Source organism: Microtus pennsylvanicus, chromosome X (assembly GCF_037038515.1).
Source record: "Microtus pennsylvanicus isolate mMicPen1 chromosome X, mMicPen1.hap1, whole genome shotgun sequence".
Taxonomy (NCBI): Eukaryota; Metazoa; Chordata; class Mammalia; order Rodentia; family Cricetidae; genus Microtus; species Microtus pennsylvanicus.
Window position 1 is genome coordinate 101,200,228 of NC_134601.1, and position 22,399 is coordinate 101,222,626.

General features: G+C 39.4%; 1 pseudogene; it reads right to left on the bottom strand.

Annotated features, from left to right (window-relative positions):
- Window positions 1-16,378: 16,378 nt before the first annotated feature.
- LOC142840961 (small ribosomal subunit protein uS5 pseudogene) lies at window positions 16,379-17,230 on the bottom strand (annotated as a pseudogene).
- Between the last annotated feature and the right edge of the window lie 5,169 nt (window positions 17,231-22,399).

Genomic DNA, 22,399 nt, shown 5'->3' on the forward strand with positions numbered 1-22,399 from the left:
TAAATATTATTCAATTTCATTGGCATAGAATATCCACCTCTTAGTTTCCAGAATTCATTTGGGTTGCTGAGGTTCTGGTGGTCCTACTTGAAGTATCATCATTTCCATTCAACTGGGATCTAGTTAGTACTTGGGAGTGCAAGATGACCTCTTATCCTTCATTATTTCCTCACACAGAGTTTCTATTCATTCTGCTCTACAGAGTGTTATTTCTTTCAGCATGATAACTGGGTCTGAAGACAAAGAAAGCAGAAGCTATTAATCTTTCTTGACTTGAGTTTGATAGTGTCAAAATACTGCTATTGGCTTGCTACATTCCATTAGTGGAAGATAAGAGATACTAGTTCCATTTCTTTTCTTTTCTCTTTTTATGTGCATTGGCATTGGCCAATGCATGTAAGGCTCTGTGAGGGTGTTGAGTCCCCTAGTACTGAAGTTATAGACAGTTGTGAGCTGTCATGTGGGTGCTAGAAATTGAACCCAGGTCCTCTGGAAGAGCAGAGGACCACTGAGCCATCTCTCCAGCCCCTTTAAAAATGTGTCCCCAGGCTGGCCTCAAACTCATGATCCTCCTGCCTCTGCCTCCTTCAGCAAATCCTACTTGTATGAGCCACCACAACTGTCCAGATTCATGTCTGATGGGCAGAGGAGCACAACCAGAGAATGTTGAAATTGATGTTGATCATATGTGGAGACAGAAACCATAGCACACACCTTGCTTTAGTCAAAAGAAAATAAATGTTCATGAAATTCAAATAGAAGCTTTAAGTGGGTTTGCATAGTATGCTGGAATCTCTTTTCTCTTACACTAAAATGGGCCTTTTGTAGATCAAGATTGCTTCTTGGTCAAGAAGATACAGTTTATAATCTCAGCACCCAGGAGGCTGATGCAGAAGGTTCTTGAGTCTGATACCACTCTAAGACCTAAAACAAAATTGCATGAAGAGAAAAAAGAGGAGGACAGATGCTGGTCATGGTGGTGGTCATAGAAGAGGAGAAGCAACAGCAGTGGCAGTATACCTCTTCCATGGCCTAGAACCAGAGTATATTCAAAAGAGCTTTCCTGTAGGCATTCATGGGGCAAATGAAGGAGAAACCTGTTGTTATAATTCAGTCTCTCACTGTTATTCTCTCTCTCTCTCTCTCTCTCTCTCTCTCTCTCTCTCTCTCTCTCTCTCGTGTGTGTGTGTGTGTGTGTGTGTGTGTGTGTGTGTGTAGGTATGTATGCTGGTGCACATGTAGAAATAAGAGAGGGAACATCGGGTTTCTTGCTCTATTACTCTCAGTCTTTTCTCCTTGAGGCAGGATCTCTCACTAAACCTGGAGCAATGCTAGTGGCAACAAGTCCCGACAATCTTCTTCTCTCTGCTCTCCAAAGCACTGGGGTTAGAGGTGCACATGACTGTGCCCAACTTTTATGCTGATACTGGGAAATTTAACTCGGGTCTTCACCTAAGCACTCTCATGGGCAAAATAATATTCCCTGGCTCATAATTTGGCCTTTCTTTGTTAGATAGTTTAACCTAATGAAGCCAACTGATCAACAGAGAGGCAAAGCTTAGATTTCAACTTGGATAGATGAATGAGAATTCAGCCTCTAAGCTATTATACTTCATTTGCAAGTTGTTCTTCATCTTTGAATTCAGAAGGTTCTGAGGATTCCACGAATGTGGCTCTATACATATGAAATGATAGGGATTACAAAAAGAAGTTCACTTGTCTTAAAGAGCTATGGAGACATTCATACCAGGAACCAGGCAAATAGGATACTGTGCTCATTCTGCTAATCTAGGCAATGCATTCTTCATCTCTAACACATCCTAACCTTTCCAAATTAAAAGGTTTCTACTTTTTACCTTCACTATTACTTTTTAGAATTGTGAAGAAGGGATAGAAAAACCAGAGTAGTAGTTACTTAATATCTTATCCCAAATCAACACTGAGGTTTTTCTTTTACTAACAGCAAATATTAAAATGATATGAAATACTTATTATTGAGGGTTTGCCTCCACTGGGCCCCATATGTGGCCCAGAACTTTGGCAGAAGACTTCCATGCTACCAGAGGCCACATTGGTACTAGGCACTCCAGGAACCCCATGTTCTTGAAACCCCAGAGGCCACACCAGTACCCAGAACCTCAGAAGCAAAGCAAGCACCAAAACCCCCAGAGGTCACACAGACTGTTAGGGTGACATACTACTGGACTTGCAGACTCACAGGTTGCTTAGGCCAGAAGACCAGAGAGGAAATAGAAAGCAAGGGGAAAACATCAATATAACAAAGATAACTTAGATATCAGCACCAAACCTATAATAACCCCAAACACAAATGACTAGAGGCCAGCATAAGAACACAATCAACAACACCAAGGACAATATGGCACCACTAGAGTGAGCTATTCCAACATAGCTGAAGCTCAAGAAATCAAGCCTTATTAAGATTATAGAGGCCCTTAAAGAGGAAATTAACAAATCCCTTAAAGAAATAGAGTAAAACACAAACAGTTGAAGGAAACAAAACTGTTCAATATTTGAAAGCAGAAATAGAAGCAATAAAGAAAACACAAACTAAAGGAATACTGGAGATGGAAAATCTAGGCGGAGAAATAGGAACTATAGCTACAGGCATCACCCACAGAATACAAGAGATAGAAGAGAGACTCTTAGGAATTGAAGATACAATAGAGGAAATAGATATATCAGTCAAAGGAAAATATTAGATCTAAAAAACTACCAACAAAAAGCATCAAGGAAATCTGGGACACTATGAAAAGACCAAACCTAAGAATCATAAGAGTAGAAGAAGAATCCCAGCTCAAAAACCCAGAAAATACATTTAACAAAACCATTGAAGAAAATTTTCCTAACCTAAAGGAAGACATGCCAATAAATGTACAAGAAGTTTACAGAAAACAAAACAGCTTAGATCAGAAAAGAAATGCCTGGGCCATATAATAATCAAAACACTAAGCATACAGAACTAGGAAAGAATATTAAAATCTGCAAAGGAAAAAAGGCCAAGTAACATACAAAGGCAGACCTATAAGAACCACATCCAACTTCTCAATGGAGATTCTAAAAGCCAGAAGGGCCTAGACAGATCTCTTTCAGACTCTAGGAGACAACAGATGCCAGCCCAGACTACTATATGCAGCAAAGTTTTCATTTACCATAGATGGCAATAGCAAAATATCCCATAACAAACTAAGTAGTATTTATCTACAATCAAGCCCTACATAAGGTTCTAGAAGGAAAATTCCAACCTAAAGAGGTTAGTTATGCTCATAAAAACACAGAGAATACCTGAGACTATAGTAGTAGTTTCAACAATGAGATAGATTTTGTTTCAGAAAATGTCTTACTTCATAATTGCAAAAGTTATCAATTGGGTTTTTCACATTTTTCCATACAGACATAAACTAAACAGAAAAATATTGGAACTGACAGACATCTATGGAGCATTTCACTGGAACATAAAGAATACACCTTCTTCTCAGCATCTCATGGAACCTTCTCCAAAACTTACCACAATCTTGGTCATAAAGAAAGTCTCAACAGATACAAGGAAATTAAAATAACCCCCTGTGTCTTATCATAACAGCACAGATTAAAGTTAGATTTAAACAACAGTAGGAACAACTGAAAGCCTAAAACTTATGGAAATTAAACTATTCTCTACTGAATGACCACTGGGTTAAGACAAAAAGAAAAGAAAAGAAATTAAAGACATCTTAGAATTCAATGAAAATTAATTCACAACATTCCAAAATTATGGGACACAATGCAAGCACTACTAAGATGAAAGTTCATAGAAATAAGTGTCTTCATGAATAAATTTGGGAGATCTCATCCTAGCAACTTAACAGCCTGAGAGCTCAAGAACAAAAAGAAGCAAACACATGCAAGAGGAGTAGAGGGCAGGAAAGAGTCAAATTTAGGGATGAAATACATAAAATTGAAACAAAGACAATAATACAAAAATTAATGAACAAAATGAGTTGGTTCTTTGAGAAAATCAACAAGATAGACAAACCTTTATCCAAAATTCCTAAAAAGCAGAGAGAGAATATTCACATTAATAAAATCAGAAATGAAAAGGGGATACAACAACAGACACTGAGGAAATCCAAAGAATCATTTGGTCATACTTCAACAACCTGTACTCCACAAAATTTGAAAATCTAAAAAATGGACAAATTTATTGATAAAAGCTACTTAAAAAGTTAAATCAATATCAGATAAACAACTTAAAAATATAACACCTAAGGAAATAAAAACAGTCTTTAAAAGTCTACCAAACCAAAAAAAAATCCCAGGGATAGATGATTTGGGGGCAGAGTTCTTCTAGACTTTCAAAGAAGAGATAATACCAGTACTCATTAAATTATTCCAGAAAAATAGAAACAGAAGAAATGTTGCAAAATTCATTTTATGAGACCACAGTCACCCTAATAACCAAACCACACAAACACTCAACAAGGAAAGAGAATTACAGACCACTATCCCTCATGAATATTGGTACATAACACTCAATAAAATACAAAGCAAATCCAAGAAACCACCAAAAAGATCATCCACCATGATCAAGTAGGTTTCATCACAGAGATGCAAAGATGATTCAACATATGAAATTTGTTAATGTAATTCACCATATAAACAAACTGAAATAAAAAAACATCTCATTAGATGCTGAAAAAAAATTTGCCAAAATCTAACATCCCTTCATGATAAAAGTCTTGGAGAGATCAGGGATACAAGGGACATAACTAAACATAATAATGGCAATATACAGCAAGCCTGTAGCCAACATCAAATGAAATGGAGAGAAAACTAAAGCAATTCCAGTAAAATCAGGAACAAGACATGGCTGTCCACTCTCTATGTATCTATTTAAAATAGTACTTCAGGTTCTGGCTAGAGTAAGAAAACAACTAAAGGATATCAAGAGGATACAAATCGGAAAGGACGAAGTCACAGTATTGCTATTTGCTGATGAAATGATAGTATACATAAGTGACCCATAAAAAATTCTACCAGGGAACTCAAATATCTGATAAATACCTTCAGGGACGTGGCTGGATACAAGATTAACTAAAAAAAATCACTAACCCTCCTATATACAAATGATATAAATGGCTGAGAAGAAATCATGGAAACATATACTCTTCACAAAAGCCACAAATAATATAAAATATTACCGTGTAACTCTAAGCAAGAAAGTAAAAAACTTATATGAGAGGAACTTCAAGGCTTTAATGAAAATAATTTGAAAAGTTATCAGAAGTTGGAAAAATCTTCATTGATCATGGATTAGTAGGATTAACACAGTAAAAACAGCTATCTTACGAAAAGCAAGCTGCAGATTCAACACAATCTCCATCAAAATCCCAACACAATTCTACAAGGCCTTGAAAAGAACAATATTCTACTTCATACAGAAAAACAAAAAAATCCAGGATAACAAAAACAATCCTGAAAAATAAAAGAACTTCTGAAGGTATTACCATCCCTGATTTCAAGCTCTACCTCAGAGCTACAGTAATAAAACCGCATGGTATTGTCATAAAAACAGAGAGATGGATCAATGGAATCAAATCAAAGACCCAGATATAAATCCACACACCTATGGACACTTGATCTTTTGTAAATGGAGATTGTGCTTTCACTTTCTGGCCACGCAGACTTGAATAATCATGCAAAACTATATTAATTAGAACACTGGCCAATGGCTCAGGCATATTCCTAGCTAGCTCTTACACCTTGAATTAATTCATTTCTATTAATCTGTGTATTGCCATGAGGCTGTGGCTTACTGATAAAGTGAAAAATAGCCTTGAACATATTAGCACAGGAGGCAACTTCTTGAACAGAACACCAATAGAACAGGCACTAAGATTGACAATTAATAAATGGGACTCCAGGAAATTGAAAAGATTCTGTAGGGGAAACGGACACTGTCAATAGGACAAAATGGCAGCCTACAGAATGGGAAAAGATCTTCACCAACCCCATATCTGACAGAGAGCTGATTTGCAGAATACATGAAGAACTAAAAAAACCTAGACATTAAAAATCCAAATAATCCAATTTAAAAGATGGGGTACAGATCTGAACAAAGAATTCTCAATAAGGGAATCTCAAATGGCCAAGAAGCATTTAAGGAAATATTCAAAGTCCTGAGCCATCAGGGAAATGTAAATCAAGATATATAGCCACTTTGGAAATCAGTATGGTGGTTTCTCAGAAAATAGGGAATCGATCTACCTCAAAAACCAGCTATTCCACTCCTGGGCATATACCCAAAGGATGCTCAATCATATAACAAGGACACTTGCTCAACTGTGTTAACAAAAGCTTTATTCATAATAGCAAGAATCTGAAGGCAACCTAGTTGTCCCTCAACCAAAGAATAGAGAATGAAAATGTGGAACATTTACACAATCGAGTATTACTTCGCTGTTAAAAACAATAACATGAAATTTGCAGGCAAATGGATGAAACTAGAAAAATCATCCTAAGTGAGGTAACTCAGACTCAGAAAGACGGTGCATGGTATGTACTCATTTATGAGTGGCTATTTGCTATAAAGTGAAGGATTACCATGCTTCAATCTGCAGACCCAGAGAAGCCAGGTTACATGGAGAGTTCAAGGGCTTATGCTTCAATCACTCCAAGAAGGGAAAATAGTATAGCTTTCAAGGGTGTACTGGAGATGGGTAGGGATAGGAAGAGGAGAGTTCAGGTTGGGGTAGAGGGGAGAGAGTACTGGAAGACGTAACTGGAAAAGGGGGGGAGGTATTACGGGATGAGGTAGAAACCTAGTGCAATGGAAACTCCCAAGAATCTCCAAGGGTAACCCTGGCTTAGATGTCTAGCGATAGGGCATATGGTTATGAACTGGTTACCTACTACAACCAGGCAAGACTTCCAGTAGAGGGACTGGGACACCAACCCAGCTACATAACCTTCGACCTATAATTTGTCCTGCCTACAAGATGTGCTGGCCTAAGGATGGTGCAGAAAGTGTGGGAGTTGCCAACAAATGACTGTTCCTGTCTGAGACCTTAGCCATCCAGACAGTATCCGAGGGAGCTCACCTCTGACACTGTCTGGATGACTAGGACCCAGAGGCTGGATATCACAGAGACCTAGGATAGAACCGATCACAACTGGCAAAAAAATGTCAATGTAATGATGCCTAATGAAATTCTGCTGTACTCCTAGATTGGTACCTTATCTCAGTTGTCATCAGAGAGGCTTCATCAGCAACTGGTGGAAACAACTGATGACCCTCAGCCAAACCTTTGGCAGACCTCAGGGAATCCTGCTGAAGAGGGAGAGAAAGGATCGGAGGAGCCAAAGAGGTCAAGGACACCACAAGAAAACACACAGAACCAGTTAACCTGGGCTCATAGGAGCTCACGGAGACTGCTGAACTGACAATCGGTTTGCACGGGAGTGACTTAGGACTCTGCATCTTATATGTTACAGTTGTGTAGCTAGCTTGGTCGTCTTGTAGGAGCACTAACAGTGGGAGCAATGGCTGTCTCGGACTCTTTTGCTTATTTCTGGGGCCCTTTGCTTCATACTGTGTTGTCTTGATAGGAAGGGAGGGGCCTAGTCTTACTGACACTTGATAAGCAATGTTTCCCTGGGGGAGCTGGCCTTTATGAACTGAAACAGAAGAGTGGGTGGGGGTACAGAGGGGAGGTGCAGGGGGACTGGGAGAAGAGAAAGGAGGCGAAAGTGCAGCCGGGTTGTAAGAAAAACAATAATACTGCGGGTCTGAAGAGCCATCTCAGTGGTTAAAGGCACTTGTTCCTGCAGAGGACTTGAGTTCATTTTCCAGAACTTCCACTGTGGCTTACAACCACCCAAACTCCAGCCCCAAGGGATCCAATCCCATCTTCCCACTGCTGCCGGCACCAGCACTCAAGTGATGCTCATACATACATGCAGGCAAAACACTCCTACACATGAAATTAAATAAATAAATTTAGAAAAATTAAAAAATATTGAGCTTAATTTGGGTGAGGTAGTATATGAATGTAAACTTAGCACTTGCGAGGCTGAGACAGGAAGACTTCAAAGGAACTAAGACAAGCCTGGGATAGTTAACGTTAGCATCTCTCAAAATGTAAAAGTATACAAATAATAGATAGATGATAGATGATAGATAGATAGATAGATAGATAGATAGATATTGAGAGGTTCTTGTACAAACTCCAAAATCGTCATTCTTTATTCTCATGGTTCTTCACCTCTAAGTATTATTAGAGAGGTGTGTAGCTTCATCTACTAGCTGTAATTCGTTCTGATAGTATTGGCGATGATATACCCTTGAGTTGATTCCTACAGGCTCCATAGATTTTTCTAGGTTGTTTCCACTTATTCTTGTTTTTCCCCCAGTGGTGGAAGGTCATAGCATGCTATTCTTCCTGTGTATATACTTCTATCTATAGTCTTTTCCTTGGTGAACTCATTTAACTTCTAATACTTCAAATCCAGTCTATATATCAACAACTTTGGAGTTCTGAGTAACACTTGAATGAATTAAGATTCTTGGGGCTGTAGGATAGAAGAAACGTGTTTCACTGTCAGGAGGGTTTTGATTTTTAAGGGGCCAATTTTGGAATTGTGGAATGAATATTTGAGTATACCAGAAACTCTTATGCTGAAATCCTATTCTCTCGGTGTGATCATATGAGTAATTGGAGCTTTTGAGAGGAATATAGGGTTCGAGGAGGTCACGAAGATAAGGCTCTTATGAATGGGGCTAGAGTCCTTTCAAGTATCACAAGAGAATTTGCTTCTCTTCCTTGCTCTCTGTCTTGTGAGGATACACCACAATAGTCTGCACCCTGGAAGAGGGCCCTCAGTTGAATTAAAGCAGGTCGTCACCCCAATGTATGATTTCTGCCTTACGCAATTGCGAGAAATAATTTCTGTTCTTAACAAGTCACCCATCCAGCCTGAGTAATCTCTTCTAGCAGCCCTAATTGACCATAAATTGACCATACTACTCTAAGTATGATTTTGCTACCACTGGACAGGACACTTCATCTTTTGCTGTAAGTGCAGGCATGGATCCAGACAAAGAGTAGAGTGGATAATATACACATGTGAAGAGGGGAAAAAGTCAATAACGCTAGATGCAGGGCAATTATTTCGACTACAAGTCATATGTAACTTAAGAGATATATTTGCAAAGTGAGAGGGATTTTTTGTTTCATTTTTTCTTTTTCTTTTTCTCTTTCCTCCTCCTACTCTTCCTTTTCCTTTTAAACACTGGAAGTCCAGCAAGCTGAATTCACATCTTTCACAAAAACACTTAGGGTATAATGACGGAGAGGACTGTGGAATACTTCACCAAAGTATTTTTCTTCTGTTCTCAGGACTTGGTTGAGTGAATTCCGCAGCTCTCAGCCACACTTTAATGGCACATGGCCACATCTGGCTTTTCCGAGCTCACACAGCTGTTCTGTCAACTCCCTGAGGGTTTATGTCCCCTCCTCTTCTAGGAAATTGCAGGGCCTATTGGCAATTAGCCCTAATGAAGCAGCAGGAGTTTCCTGAGGGGAATGCCTTGCTGACAGGGATAATTACAATTAGCAGCTGTGGGGCCTCTGGCTCGGCAAAAGTAACCCATCCACCTGTCAGCATGTGCAGCAGGACTGCAAAATCTGTACCTCGCTCCCAGTCCAACACTACTGGAAGCCATGCCGCCATGCAATAAGACACCAGCACTTGGAAGCCAGTTGACAACATTTACTTTGAATGCCCAAATTTCTGTAACTCTGCTGCATGGGCTATGGAGCCACAGGAAATCACAATCCATATTTTTTCAGTTGGGTGTGATCATTCTTATTCTAGCATCCCTAACGCTGCTTACATATACTTAGGAAGAGAGGGCATCCCCACAGAGATGAGAGGGGTCTGATTATTTATATTCTGTGAAAGGAGAGTGGAAAGATGCGCTACTGTTTAATAACTAATAACTGATGGACTTACAAAACTCATCAGTGTAAGAAATCTTCATGTTCTGTATCTTGGATTTTTTCAATGAGGAAGAGTTTATAAGAGCTGCTTTTTAGTTAGATAGATAGAGAGATAGATAGATAGGGAGATAGATGATATATATGTTAGATGATAGATAATAAAAAGGTAAGATAGGTAGATAATAAATGATTGATAAATAATAAATGATATATAGGTGATAGATAGTAGATAGATTGAACATCACAGTCAATTATTTTCTACTTCTCTGAAGTGGGTATAAATTTCTTTATCTCTTAAATCTTGTCCAGCCTTAAGAGCTTACACACCAGGAAAGAATATGGGAAGTAATTCTATCTAAACCAGTTAGAATATATTGTAAGATGTAAAAATTGTAAACATATTTTACTTTATTGAAAATAATTTCCTTATTCATATATCCTGATTATAGTTTCCCCTCCCTCTACTCATCCCAATACTTCCCCATGTTCTTTTCCCTCTATATCCATTCCTCTTCTGTTTTAGAAAAGAACAGGGTTCAGGAATGGAGAGGTGGTTCAACCATTAAAGGCTAGGCTCACAACCAAAAATATAAGAAAAGAACAGTCTTCTAAAAGATAACAACCAAATGTGACAAAATAAAAACATAATATGATAAAACAAAAGCTATCATATTGAAATTGGACACATCGATCCAACAAAAGGAGAAGATTCTCAAGAGCAGACAGAAGAGTCAGAGACACACTCGTTCTCACAGTCAGGAGTTCAACAAAAGTACTAAGCTAATAGCTGTAGTCTATATTCGGAGGAACTGGTGGGGACCCATGCAGGGTTTGAGCTTGCTGCTTGAGTCACTGTGAGCTCATATGCACCTTGCTTAGCTCCTTCAAAGGACTAGATTTTCCTATGTCTTCCATTCTGTCTGGCTCTTAAAATCTTTCTGCTTCCTGTTCCCCAGGATTCCATGAGATCTGAGGGAAAAGATTTGATGGAGATGCTTAATATATATATATATATATATATATATATATATATATATATATATATATATATTGGTTTTTCGAGACAGGGTTTCTCTGTAGCTTTGGTGCCTGTCCTGGAACTAGCTCTTGTAGACCAGTCTGGCCTCGAACTCCCAGAGATCCACCTGCCTCTGCCTCCCGAGTGCTGGGATTAAAGGCATGCGCCATCACCGCCCGGCCTTAATTTATATTTTTTAGAAAAGAGATGCTAACAACTTTTTTAATTAATTTATTTATTTATTTATTAAAGATTTCTGTCTCTTCCCTGCCACCGCCTCCCATTTCCCTTCCCTCCCCAATCAAGTCCCCCTTCCTCATCAGCCCAAAGAACAATCAGGGTTCCCTGCCCTGTGGGAAGTCCAAGGACCACCCACCTCCATCCAGGTCTAGTAATGTGAGCATCCAAACTGCCTAGGCTTCCACAAAGCCAGTACGTGCAGTAGGATCAAAAACCCATTGCCATTGTTCTTGAGTTCTCAGTAGTCCTCATTGTCTGCTATGTTCAGAGAGTCCGGACTTTTATATAGCTCTTTTAAAACTTTGGGACAACCATGTTGTGAGGAAATGTAAGCTAGCCAGCATGAAGGTTCAGTGGAGAAGTGACTTGATCTATGTCATGGCTCCATCATCCAGAACATGTCATCCAAGTCATAGTCCTGAATAATGAACAATAGAGATGAGTTGTTCCCACAGGATCTCATCCAAAGCTCCTGAATCACAATTTTAATACAGAATAATAACAATAATAATAAATGTATTATTTTAAACACTTATATATCAGAGAGATGCATAATAGAAAATCACATAAAAATTACACATTTGTGGATCAAGTTGAGAAGAATTGTCAATTAAATTAAATTTAAATGAGCTTTGAAGACACTGATAAGGACCTCAAGAAATGACAAAGAAACGTCTGACAGATGAAAATACCAAGACCATTATAAGTGAACAAAGGTTATGATATTCCTCCTACATATACAACTAAGTTTTCATCAGCTACATTTCATGGGAAAATAGTGATAATGTTAAACTTAATGGGAATTAATAAAACGAAATTGGAAGTAGTAAAGAAAACTACCTGATAATTTAATAAGTACCCACTTTCGTTAAGACTATACACTACTTTGTGTGTTTCTTAGTTAATAATAACTATAAAATCATAATGTTTATGAAGATATTAAAGGCCCATCATTCAAAACATGTAGTCAAACTGCTACAATTCAATAATAGAACAGTCTTTGTTTATTCATGAACAAAACAAAAATTATATTATTTTTACCTTCTGCATTTTAAAATGTCTGGTTTTACTGTTTTGGTGGCACACGCCTTAAATCACAGCACTTGGGAGGCAGAGGCAGGCAGGTATCAGCGAGTTCAAAGCCAACCTGACATACATAGTAAGTACCAGGCCAGTCAGGGATACATAATGAGACCCTGTCTCAGAAAAGTTCAAAACAGGCACTTGAGGGATGTCTCAGTGCTTTTCTAGAGCTCCCGCGTTCAGTTGCTAGCACCATCATGGCAGTTCTCAAGCTTTTGTAACTACCACTTAAGGGGATCCAATGTCATCCACAAGCCTTTGTGGGCACTGTAAATATAGTCGATACAAACAGGTAAAACACCAATCCACATAAAATATTAACAAATATATATATATTCTTTTTCTTTTTTATTTATTTATTAAAGATTTCTGCCTCTTCCCCACAACCGCCTCCCATTTCCCTCCCCCTCCTCCAATCAAGTCCCCCTCCCTTGTCAGCCCAAAGAGCAATCAGGGTTCCCTGACCTGTGGGAAGTCCAAGGACCACCCACCTGCATCCAGGTCTAGTAAGGTGAGCTTCCAAACTGCCTAGGCTCCCACAAAGCCAGTATGTGCAGTAGGATCAAAAACCCATTGCCATTGTCCTTGAGTTTTCAGTAGTCCTCATTGTCTGTTATGTTCAGCGAGTCTGGTTTTATCCCATGCTTTTTCAGACCCAGGCCAGCTGGCCTTGGTGAGTTCCCGATAGAACATCCCTATTGTCTCAGTGTGTGGGTGCACCCCTCGCGGTCCTGAGTTCCTTGCTTGTGCTCTCTCTCCTTCTGCTCCTGATTAGGACCTTGAGATTTCAGTCTGGTGCTCCAATGTGGGTCTCTGTCTGTCTCCTTTCATCGCCTGATGAAGGTTAATATTTAGGAGGATGACTATATGTTTTTCTTTGGGTTCTCCTTCTTATTTAGCTTCTCTAGGATCACGAATTATAGGCTCAATGACCGTTATTTATGGCTAGAAACCAAATATGAGTGAGTACATCCCATGTTCCTCTTTTTGGGTCTGGCTTCCCTCACTCGGGATAGTGTTTTCTATTTCCGTCCATTTGTATGCAAAATTCAAGAAGTCCTTGTTTTTTACTGCTGAGTAGTACTCTAATATGAATATATTCCATACTTTCTTCATCCATTCTTCCATTGAAGGGCATCTAGGTTGTTTCCAGGTTCTGGCTATTGCAAACAATGCTGCTATGAACAGGGTTGAGCATATACTTTTGTTGTATGATAGGGCATCTCTTGGGTATATTCCCAAGAGTGGTATTGCTGGGTCCAGGGGTAGGTTGATCCCGAATTTCCTGAGAAATCGCCACACTGCTTTCCAAAGTGGTTGCACAAGTTTGCATTCCCACCAGCAATGGATGAGTGTACCCCTTACTCCACAACCTCTCCAGCAAAGGCTATCATTGGTGTTTTTGATTTTAGCCATTCTGACAGGTGCAAGATGGTATCTAAAAGCTATTTACAGCAAGCTGACAGCTAACATTAAATTAAACGGAGAAAAACTCAAAGCCATCCCACTAAAATCAGGAACAGGACAAGGATGTCCACTCTCTCCATACCTCTTCAATATAGTGCTTGAAGTTCTAGCAATAGCAATAAGACAACTAAGGGGATCAAGGGGATTCGTATTGGAAAGGAAGAAGTTAAGCTTTTGTTATTTGCATATACATAAGCAATCCCAAAACTCTACCAAAGAACTCCTACAGCTGATAAACACCTTTAGTAATGTGGCAGGATACAAGATCAACTCCAAAAAATCAGTTGCCTTCCTATATACTAAGGATAAGGAAGCAGAGAGGGAAATCAGAGAAGCATCATTTTTCACGATAGCCACAAATAGCATAAAACATCTTGGGATAACTCTGACCAAGGAAGTGAAAGATCTATTTGAGAAGAACTTTAAGTCTTTGAAGAAGGAAATTGAAGAGGACACCAGAAAATGGAAGGATCTCCCTTGCTCTTGGATTGGGAGGATCAACATAGTAAAAATGGCAATTCTACCAAAAGCAATCTATAGATTCAATGCAATCCCCATCAAAATCCCATCAAAATTCTTTACAGATCTGGAGAAGACAATAATCAACTTTATATGGAAAAACAAAAAACCCAGGATAGCCAAAACAGATATTTTTTAAATGTTTAAAATTTAAAAAAATGGAAAAGCCAAAATAATTTATTTTTGCTTTATAGCTCATATGTGTTAGTAGAATAGGTATATATAGAGTTTCATACATGTTCTTACAGAGACACATCTCTATGCCATGTTTATAATTTATTTTGGAGACTAGGGCTTAGCTGGTAAAGGCACTTTCCACCAAGCTGACGACCTGAATTGGATCCCAGAAACCCACATGATGTAAGAGAGACTTGACATCCAAATGTTCTCTTCTACCTCCACACCTATGGCATGGCATGTGTTCCTGCTCTGTCCCCACCATAACAAATAAGCAAATATGAATTAACCTTTTAAGTGTACATACAGAATAATGGATTTCATTGTGGTACTTTTCACAGAGTTATCCCCCTTCATTAAACACTATTTAACCATTAGATATAAAGCCTAGGTCAATATTACCTTCATTTCTCCATGTTCAGGCCAAGAGCCTATAACTAGACTGGATCGTAATCATTGGGGGGAGAACCTACTATAATTATTCTGCTAAATGGACATAACAATAAACTGAATTCGAGTTATCTGTCTTATACCCATTGATCTCTCTCTCATTACTCAACATGCATCAGAGAAGCATCTATTTACAGGCGATGGTGATCAACATAGCTACTCACAACTGAACAAGGTGTAGAGAATGGCGCTGCCGAATGTTTAGCCCTAAATGGAATATTTGTATCACACCCCTCCTTGCAAGGATCAGGGATCGTTGCGGAAGAAGGAGTGGAAATAATGTAAGAACTAGATGTGGTAAAGGACTACAAGAACACAGTATCTTTTGAACACAATAGGGTCAATGCGCATATGAAGAGACAGCAGTTATGACAGCATCCACAAGGCCTATGCAAGTTTAAGGCAGACTAAATTGAAGCATGGCAGGAGGGGGTGAGCATGGAATTCCACCCATAGCAAAAGAAATATCAGAAATTGACAGGTTCTTGGAGACAGACATTCTGTGTTCTTTCAAAGTGTAGCCCTTGGTGAGTTGAAATGCTTCAGTGGAAAGATAAACATCTAAGAATATGTGAGCAGCATCAATCGGATTTGATGGGCTTTTCAATAAAGAGAACACAAATTTGAGGGGGTAAGAGGGGATGTATCTTGAATGTGTGGGGTGATGAAGGTAAACAACACACTTTTTACAAGATTTTTTGGTGTGGGAGGTCCTTCTGTCTATGTGTTGGTTTTATTGGTTAATGAATAAATAAAACTGGCTTGGCCTGTAGCATGGGAGGAGAAAGGCAAAGTTAGGAGAAGCCATGGATCTGCCTCGTAGTGATGCACAGATTAGGCATGGAAAGCGAGGCTGAATGCTGGGAGAGAGAAGGGTGGAGTCAGGGAGAAGCCATGGAGCCACTGCCAGAGACAGATGTGCTGAAATTTTAGCTGGTAAGCCTCAGCCATGTGGCAATATACAGAATAATAGAGATGGGTTAGTTTAGGATATGAGTTTAGCCAGAAATACACTTACACTATTGGCCAAACAGTATTGCAAATAATATGGTTTTCTGAGTGGTTATTTCATGGCTGGGCGGCCAGGACAGACAAGCAACCCTTCCCCCAACAGATTTTCAAAGAAATAACAAAAAAATCTGTTTATAAATATGCTATAGACACAAAGGCTATAAATTGTATACATTGCATTTGAAAATAACAGACACATTAAAGGGACAGCAAAAGACATTACCAGTACTCTCCATTCCCTGGATTCTCTCTAAAAACCCATTGGTGAGACTGTCCTGGGTTTGGTTTTGATATTGTGTATTAACATTCATAAGGTTTTCTTTCATATATATATATATATATATATATATATATATATATATATATATATATATAATAGACTTGATTCACTTTTATTTTCCTTGTATAAAAATCCTTATGTGGTGGCCACAGCTGGAGCCTTGGTCCTCTGAACAGAGACTCTGACGTGGGTTTTCACAAGATGGTCAGTGAATTCCTGATAAGGAGATTTGGTGAACACAGTCTCTTTCCAGAAGTCTGGGGTCAGGTAGCTGTAGGTCTTAGAGATGGCATCAAAGGTGGCCTTGGCAAAGTTGCCCAGGGTGGCAGTACAGCCCCTGGCTGATGTGTAGCAGTCATCAATGCCAGCCATCATCAGTAGCTTCTTGGGCACAGGAGCGGAGACTATGCCAGTGCCTCTGGGGGCAGGGACGAGACGCACCAGCACAGAACCACAGCGGCCTGTCACTTTGCAAGGAACAGTGTGGGGCTTGCCAATCTTGTTCCCCCTCTCCGCACAGGGACAATGGAAAGCTTGGCCAAGATGATGGCATCTCGGATGGTAGTGGCTACCTCCTTGGAGCACTTGACACTGAGACCTACGTGACCATTGTAGTCCCCAATAGCGACGAAAGCCTTGAACTTGGTCCGTTGGCCTGCCTTAGACTGCTTCTGCACAGGCGTGATCTTCAGAACCTCATCCTTTAGGGGAGCTCCCAGGAAAAAGTCAATAATCTCAGATTCCTTTAATGGGCAGGGAGAACAGGTAGATCTCCTCTAGGGACTTGATTTTCATGTCCTTAACCAGGTGGCTCAGCTTGGTGACGGGAATCCACTCCTTGTCTTCAGCTTTACCTCCGCGAGCCCCGCGGCCTTGCCACGGCCCCTCAGACCGCTTCCGAATCCTCTGCGGAAGTCGCCACGGCCTCCTAATCCTGGGACCCTGGGTCCTCCGAGCCCTCCCGCTGCACCCGGCGTCATCCGCCATTTGGTGTTTTCGAGAAGAAGAAGAAGCTTTTTTGATATTTTTTATTTATTTTTTAAAGAAATCCTTTTTTATTTTATGTACTAATCCCAGTTACCTCTCTCTCCCATCCTCCCACTCTCCCCACCTTTCCCCTACCCTGCCCTCAGTCTTACTTAGAGAAGGTGAGGCCTCCCATGGGGAGTCAACAAAGTTTGGCATATCACTTTGAGGCAGGACCAAGGCCCTCCACCTTACATCTAGGCTGAGCAAGGTATCTCTCCAAAGAGAATGTGCTCAAAAATTCCAATTCAAGCTAGTGCTTGAATAAATCCTGGTCCCGCTGCCAGAGGCCCCACAGACTGCCCCAGCTATACAACTGTCACCCACATTCAGAGGGTCTAGTTTTGGTCTATATACATCCCCCCCACTGTCATTCCAGTCAGTGAACTCCCACAAGCTCAGGTCAGCTGTTTCTGTGGGTGTCCTCATCATGGTCTTGACCCCATTGCTCATATTATCACCCTTCCCTCTCTTCAGTTGGACTTTGGGAGCTCAACCCGGTGCTTAGCTATGAATCTCTGCATCTGGTTCCATCAGTTGCTGGATGAAGGTTCTATGATGACAATTAAGATAATCATCAATCTGATTATAAGGGTAAGCCAGTTCAGGAACCCTCTCCACTATTGCTTAGGGTCTTAACTTGGGTCATCCTTGCAGATTCCTGGGAATTCCTCGTGTTCTGTAAGGCAAAGGACACAGTCAATAAGACAAAACAGCAGTCAACTGAAAGAAAAAAGATCTTCACCAACCCCAGTTCAGACAGAGGACTTATCTCCAAAATATATAAAGAACTCAAGAAACTAGACATCAACATACCAAATAATCTAATTAAGAAATGAGTTAAATATCTAAATAGAGAACTCTCAACAGAAGAGTCTCAATTGGCTGAAAGACACTGAAGGAACTGCTCAACATCCTTAGTCATCAGGGAAATGCAAATCAAAATGACTCAGATTCCATCTTACACCATTCAGAATGGCTAAAATCAAAAACACCAATGATAGCTTATGCTGGAGAGGATGCAGAGTAAGGGGAACACTCCTCCACTTTGAAACTTACTATGGCAGTTTCTCAAAAAAATTGGGAACAAATCCACCTCTAGACCCAGCAATACCACTCTTGGGCATATACCCAAAGGATGCACACTCATACCACAAGTACATTTGCTCAACTATATTCTTAGCAGCATTATTCATAATAGCCAGAACCTAGAAACAACCTAGATGCCCTTCAACCAAAGAATGGGCAAAGAAAATGTGGTACATTTACACAATGGAGTGCTACTCAGTGGAAAAAAAAATGACATTTTGAAATTTGCATGCAAATGGATGGGACTAGAAAAAAACATCCCGAGTGAGGTAACTCAGACCCAGAAAGACAAACATGGTATGTACTCACTCATAAGTGGATATTAAATGTAAAGCAAAGGATAACCAGCTTATAGTCCATAACCCCAGAGAAACTAGGTAACAAGGAAAATCCTAAGAGAGGCAGATATACATGGATCCCCCTGAGAAGGGAAAATAGACAAGATCTGAGAAAATTGGGAACATGGGGTGATGTGGGATTCCTGTCTGTATGCTGTGAACACCATTGGTTAATAAAGAAACTGGCTCAGCCTTGCTAGGGTAGAACAGAGCTAGGCAGGGGTGGTGGTGAGGTGGGAGGTGGGTTGGTGGTGTGGGAGAGTGGACTAAACTGAATGCTGGGAGAAGGAAGGCAGAGTCAGGGGAGAAGCCATGAAGCCACTGCCAGAGACAGACACATTGAATCCTTGCCTAAAGGCCACCAGCCTCATGGTAAAATATAAAATGATGGAGAGGGGTTAATTCTAGATGTAAGAACTAGCTAGCAATACTTAAGTAATTGGCCAAACAGTGATTTAATTAATACAGTTTCTGTGTAGTTATTTCGGTTCTGGGTGGCCCTGCTGAACAAGTGGCCTTCCTTACAACAATGAGGAGTGGGAGAAGGGAGGGTTGGCGGGGAGAGGGAAAGGAGAAGGGAAGGGGGAGGAGAACATAAGGAAACAGGATGGATGAGAAAGGGGAAGGACAGAGAGGGAGAGTAAGGAAAGAGATCTCTTGATTGAGGGAGCCATTATGTGGATAGCAAGGTTTACTTTTTAATGGCATGTGAATATATTGCTAAACATTTAGGGTTTCCTAATAAGAATATGAGAAGATTAGATTCAAACTCTATACATTTTTGGAGAGTTGACTCTCTCCTTGAATGTTGTTTTTTTTTATTGTTGTCATATAATAATGGCACCCACTTATGACGTAAAATATGTTTTGATATATGGATATACTATGTATTAATAGCAAGGTATCACTTCATCCATTTTCTTGCTGTTTTTTTTTTCTGAAATGATGTCCTGCTATGTACCCAGGCTGTCCTTGAAATCCTGATCTCCATGCTGCTGCTTCTTGAGTGTTGAGATTACAGGCAGGTACCATCACATTTGACTAACCTTGCATATTTTTCATTTCTTTGTAGCAGAATACTCAAAATCCTCTTTCCTGTTTGAAAAACCCATTCTGCCAACTATAGACACCATGGTCATGTTGCTCTCATGAGAGAGTGTGGTTAACCAGGGAGAGTTGGGAGGGAAGCCAGAATCTGGCGATATTGAACAAGGGATATAAAGTTACGTTTAAGCAGTAGGATTAAGTTCAGGGGTTCCTTTGAACCCTATATTTTACCCTTTTGTAAAGTTGATACCTTAGGCAGGAATTTGTTTGTGTGCACTGCTTTCTAACATTCTGTTATGTGACTATGTCCCAGTCTCTATTTCATTTTATTTTGCTGTTCATGGTGAGTTAGTTGCTTTCAGGAACAAGACCACTGTGAGCATTTCTTTTGGTTTCCTGGCATAGATACAAGAAGTTCTCAAGTGTATATTCTTAGAGATGAAATTACTGGGATAAAGATATATACAGGGTCAACTTTCCTCTCCTAAAGTCAACAAACTTCTGCCAACTGGGCACAGATGCATACATTATTTTTAGTTCTTGTCAAACCTTGCTATTATTATCTGATTTTTGAATTTGCCAATGTGATGTGCATAAAATGATATCCCATGAATTAAAGTTGCATTTACCTCAATGGTAATAAGGCTCAGTATCTTTTTGTAAGTTTTGTGGTCATTTTTAAAGTCTCCCCTTTCCTAACATGTAGGAATCCCTTTGTTAATAGCACAGTGTCTTAACTATTATGCTATTAAATATTTGACATTGTTTTCTTTTCCTAGTATATTTGCATGAAGTTTTCAAATATATGTTTTAGGAGATGGAATGACTAGGCTACAGATATGAGCTCATATTTAATTTTGTTACAAAAAATTAATAAAACAAGAGGTCATGATTTGAAAGAAACAGGGAGGGGTATATGATGGGAGGGCTTGGATGGAGAAAAGGGAAGAGAAAAATTTTGTAATTATATGATAATCACAAAAATAAAGGGAATAATTTGAATAACTTTTAAAAGAAGTATTGCACATGGGCTGACATGATGACTCAATGGGTAAAGTGCTTGCTGCCAAACCTAACGACCTGAGTTTGATTCTCTGGGATATACATGATGGCAGGAAAGAACTGACACCTGTAAGCTGAACCTTGACCTTCAAATGGAAGGGTGCCATGGCTTGTGTATGTGAGCATGCACACACACACACACACACACACAGAGAGAGAGAGAGAGAGAGAGAGAGAGAGAGAGAGAGAGAGAGAGAGAGAGAGAGAAATGATTAAAACCCCTTTTATAACATTTATAACATAGAAAAATCTATTGTTTTTTTTTTTTAAATTCTGCTTATGCTCAGTGGTCTTGCCAGCCTATCTTATTAGTTCAAATATTTTACGTAAAGACCTTCATATAACTGAAAAACATAAAGTACTTGTTTTTTCATACCATTCTAAAGACAAAAGTCTTTAGAAATTCTGGTCTTATTACAGTCATGGCTCATCTAAAATAATACTGCCTAGAGGCTGGGAAGCCGAGTAATGGTGTGGAAACAGCAAGTCTAGAACCCTCACTGGTGTATAATAGAAAACTTACTCCTCATCTGTGATTCTTGCCCATAATGGATTGGTTATAGGATCTGCAGATTGTTTTACTTCCAGAATCAAAGCTGGAGAGATTGTTCCCTAATACAGCATTTCCTGAGGGAACGTATGTCAGAATCACATTATGATTCTTAAACACTCTTTCAAAAGCAAGGCATATCACTAACAGTCAATGTCACTAGCCATTAGCTGGGTGTGATTACAGAGTCCTAAATAGGAAGTAGCAGTAAATATGTTGAACAACACTGTCAAAATAAAAGATTCACTCCAGTATTTGCTAACAGAAGGGAGTGTATTTTGAGGACCATGGCTTAGAAGATGATTTGTGACTTTTTTTGATAATCCATCCTTTTCCTTCTATTATTTCTGCTTTCTCCTAATTGACAACATCTCTCATACACAAATATGAACCTCCCTTCCCATCAGTAATCATAAGATTTTCCAAGACCTTTTCATCCTGCTCCTCTAGTAATGTTCATGCCCTATTTTCTTACAAGTAGAATTTCTTTCTTTCTTTATATCCTGATGGAGTAATGACTCTTTCATAACCCTTCACTACATAAATCTAGCTTTCATAACTGGAATCCCTGAAGCATTTATTTTCATACCATCAGACTGTTGATTGACTATATACCATTTTGTGTTATTTCAAAGTTGTTCTGTGCATTTTTTATTTTCTATTGCAGACTGTTAAGGCTGGTCATGTTGGCATATGACTGTAATATCAACACCTGGGAATTGAGGCAGGGGGATCAGTAATTCAAATTCACCCTTAGCTAAATAGTGACTTTGAGGCCAACCTGGGCTACATGAGATCCTGTCACACAAAAGCAAAATAAGGAAGAAAAGGAGGTGGGGGTGAGAAAGGAGGGGAATGAAGAAAAAAATGAAAAAATTAATAGAAAAAATACACAGAATCTTCTACATAATACTTGAAATATATGCTTGTTTCATTATTAAGTGTATCCATTTCCAAGCATATGGAGAATGAAAAATAAATCATAATAGAGAAGGAGTAGCAATGGGTTTTTTGGACATATGAGCTACAAGATAAGTAGAACAT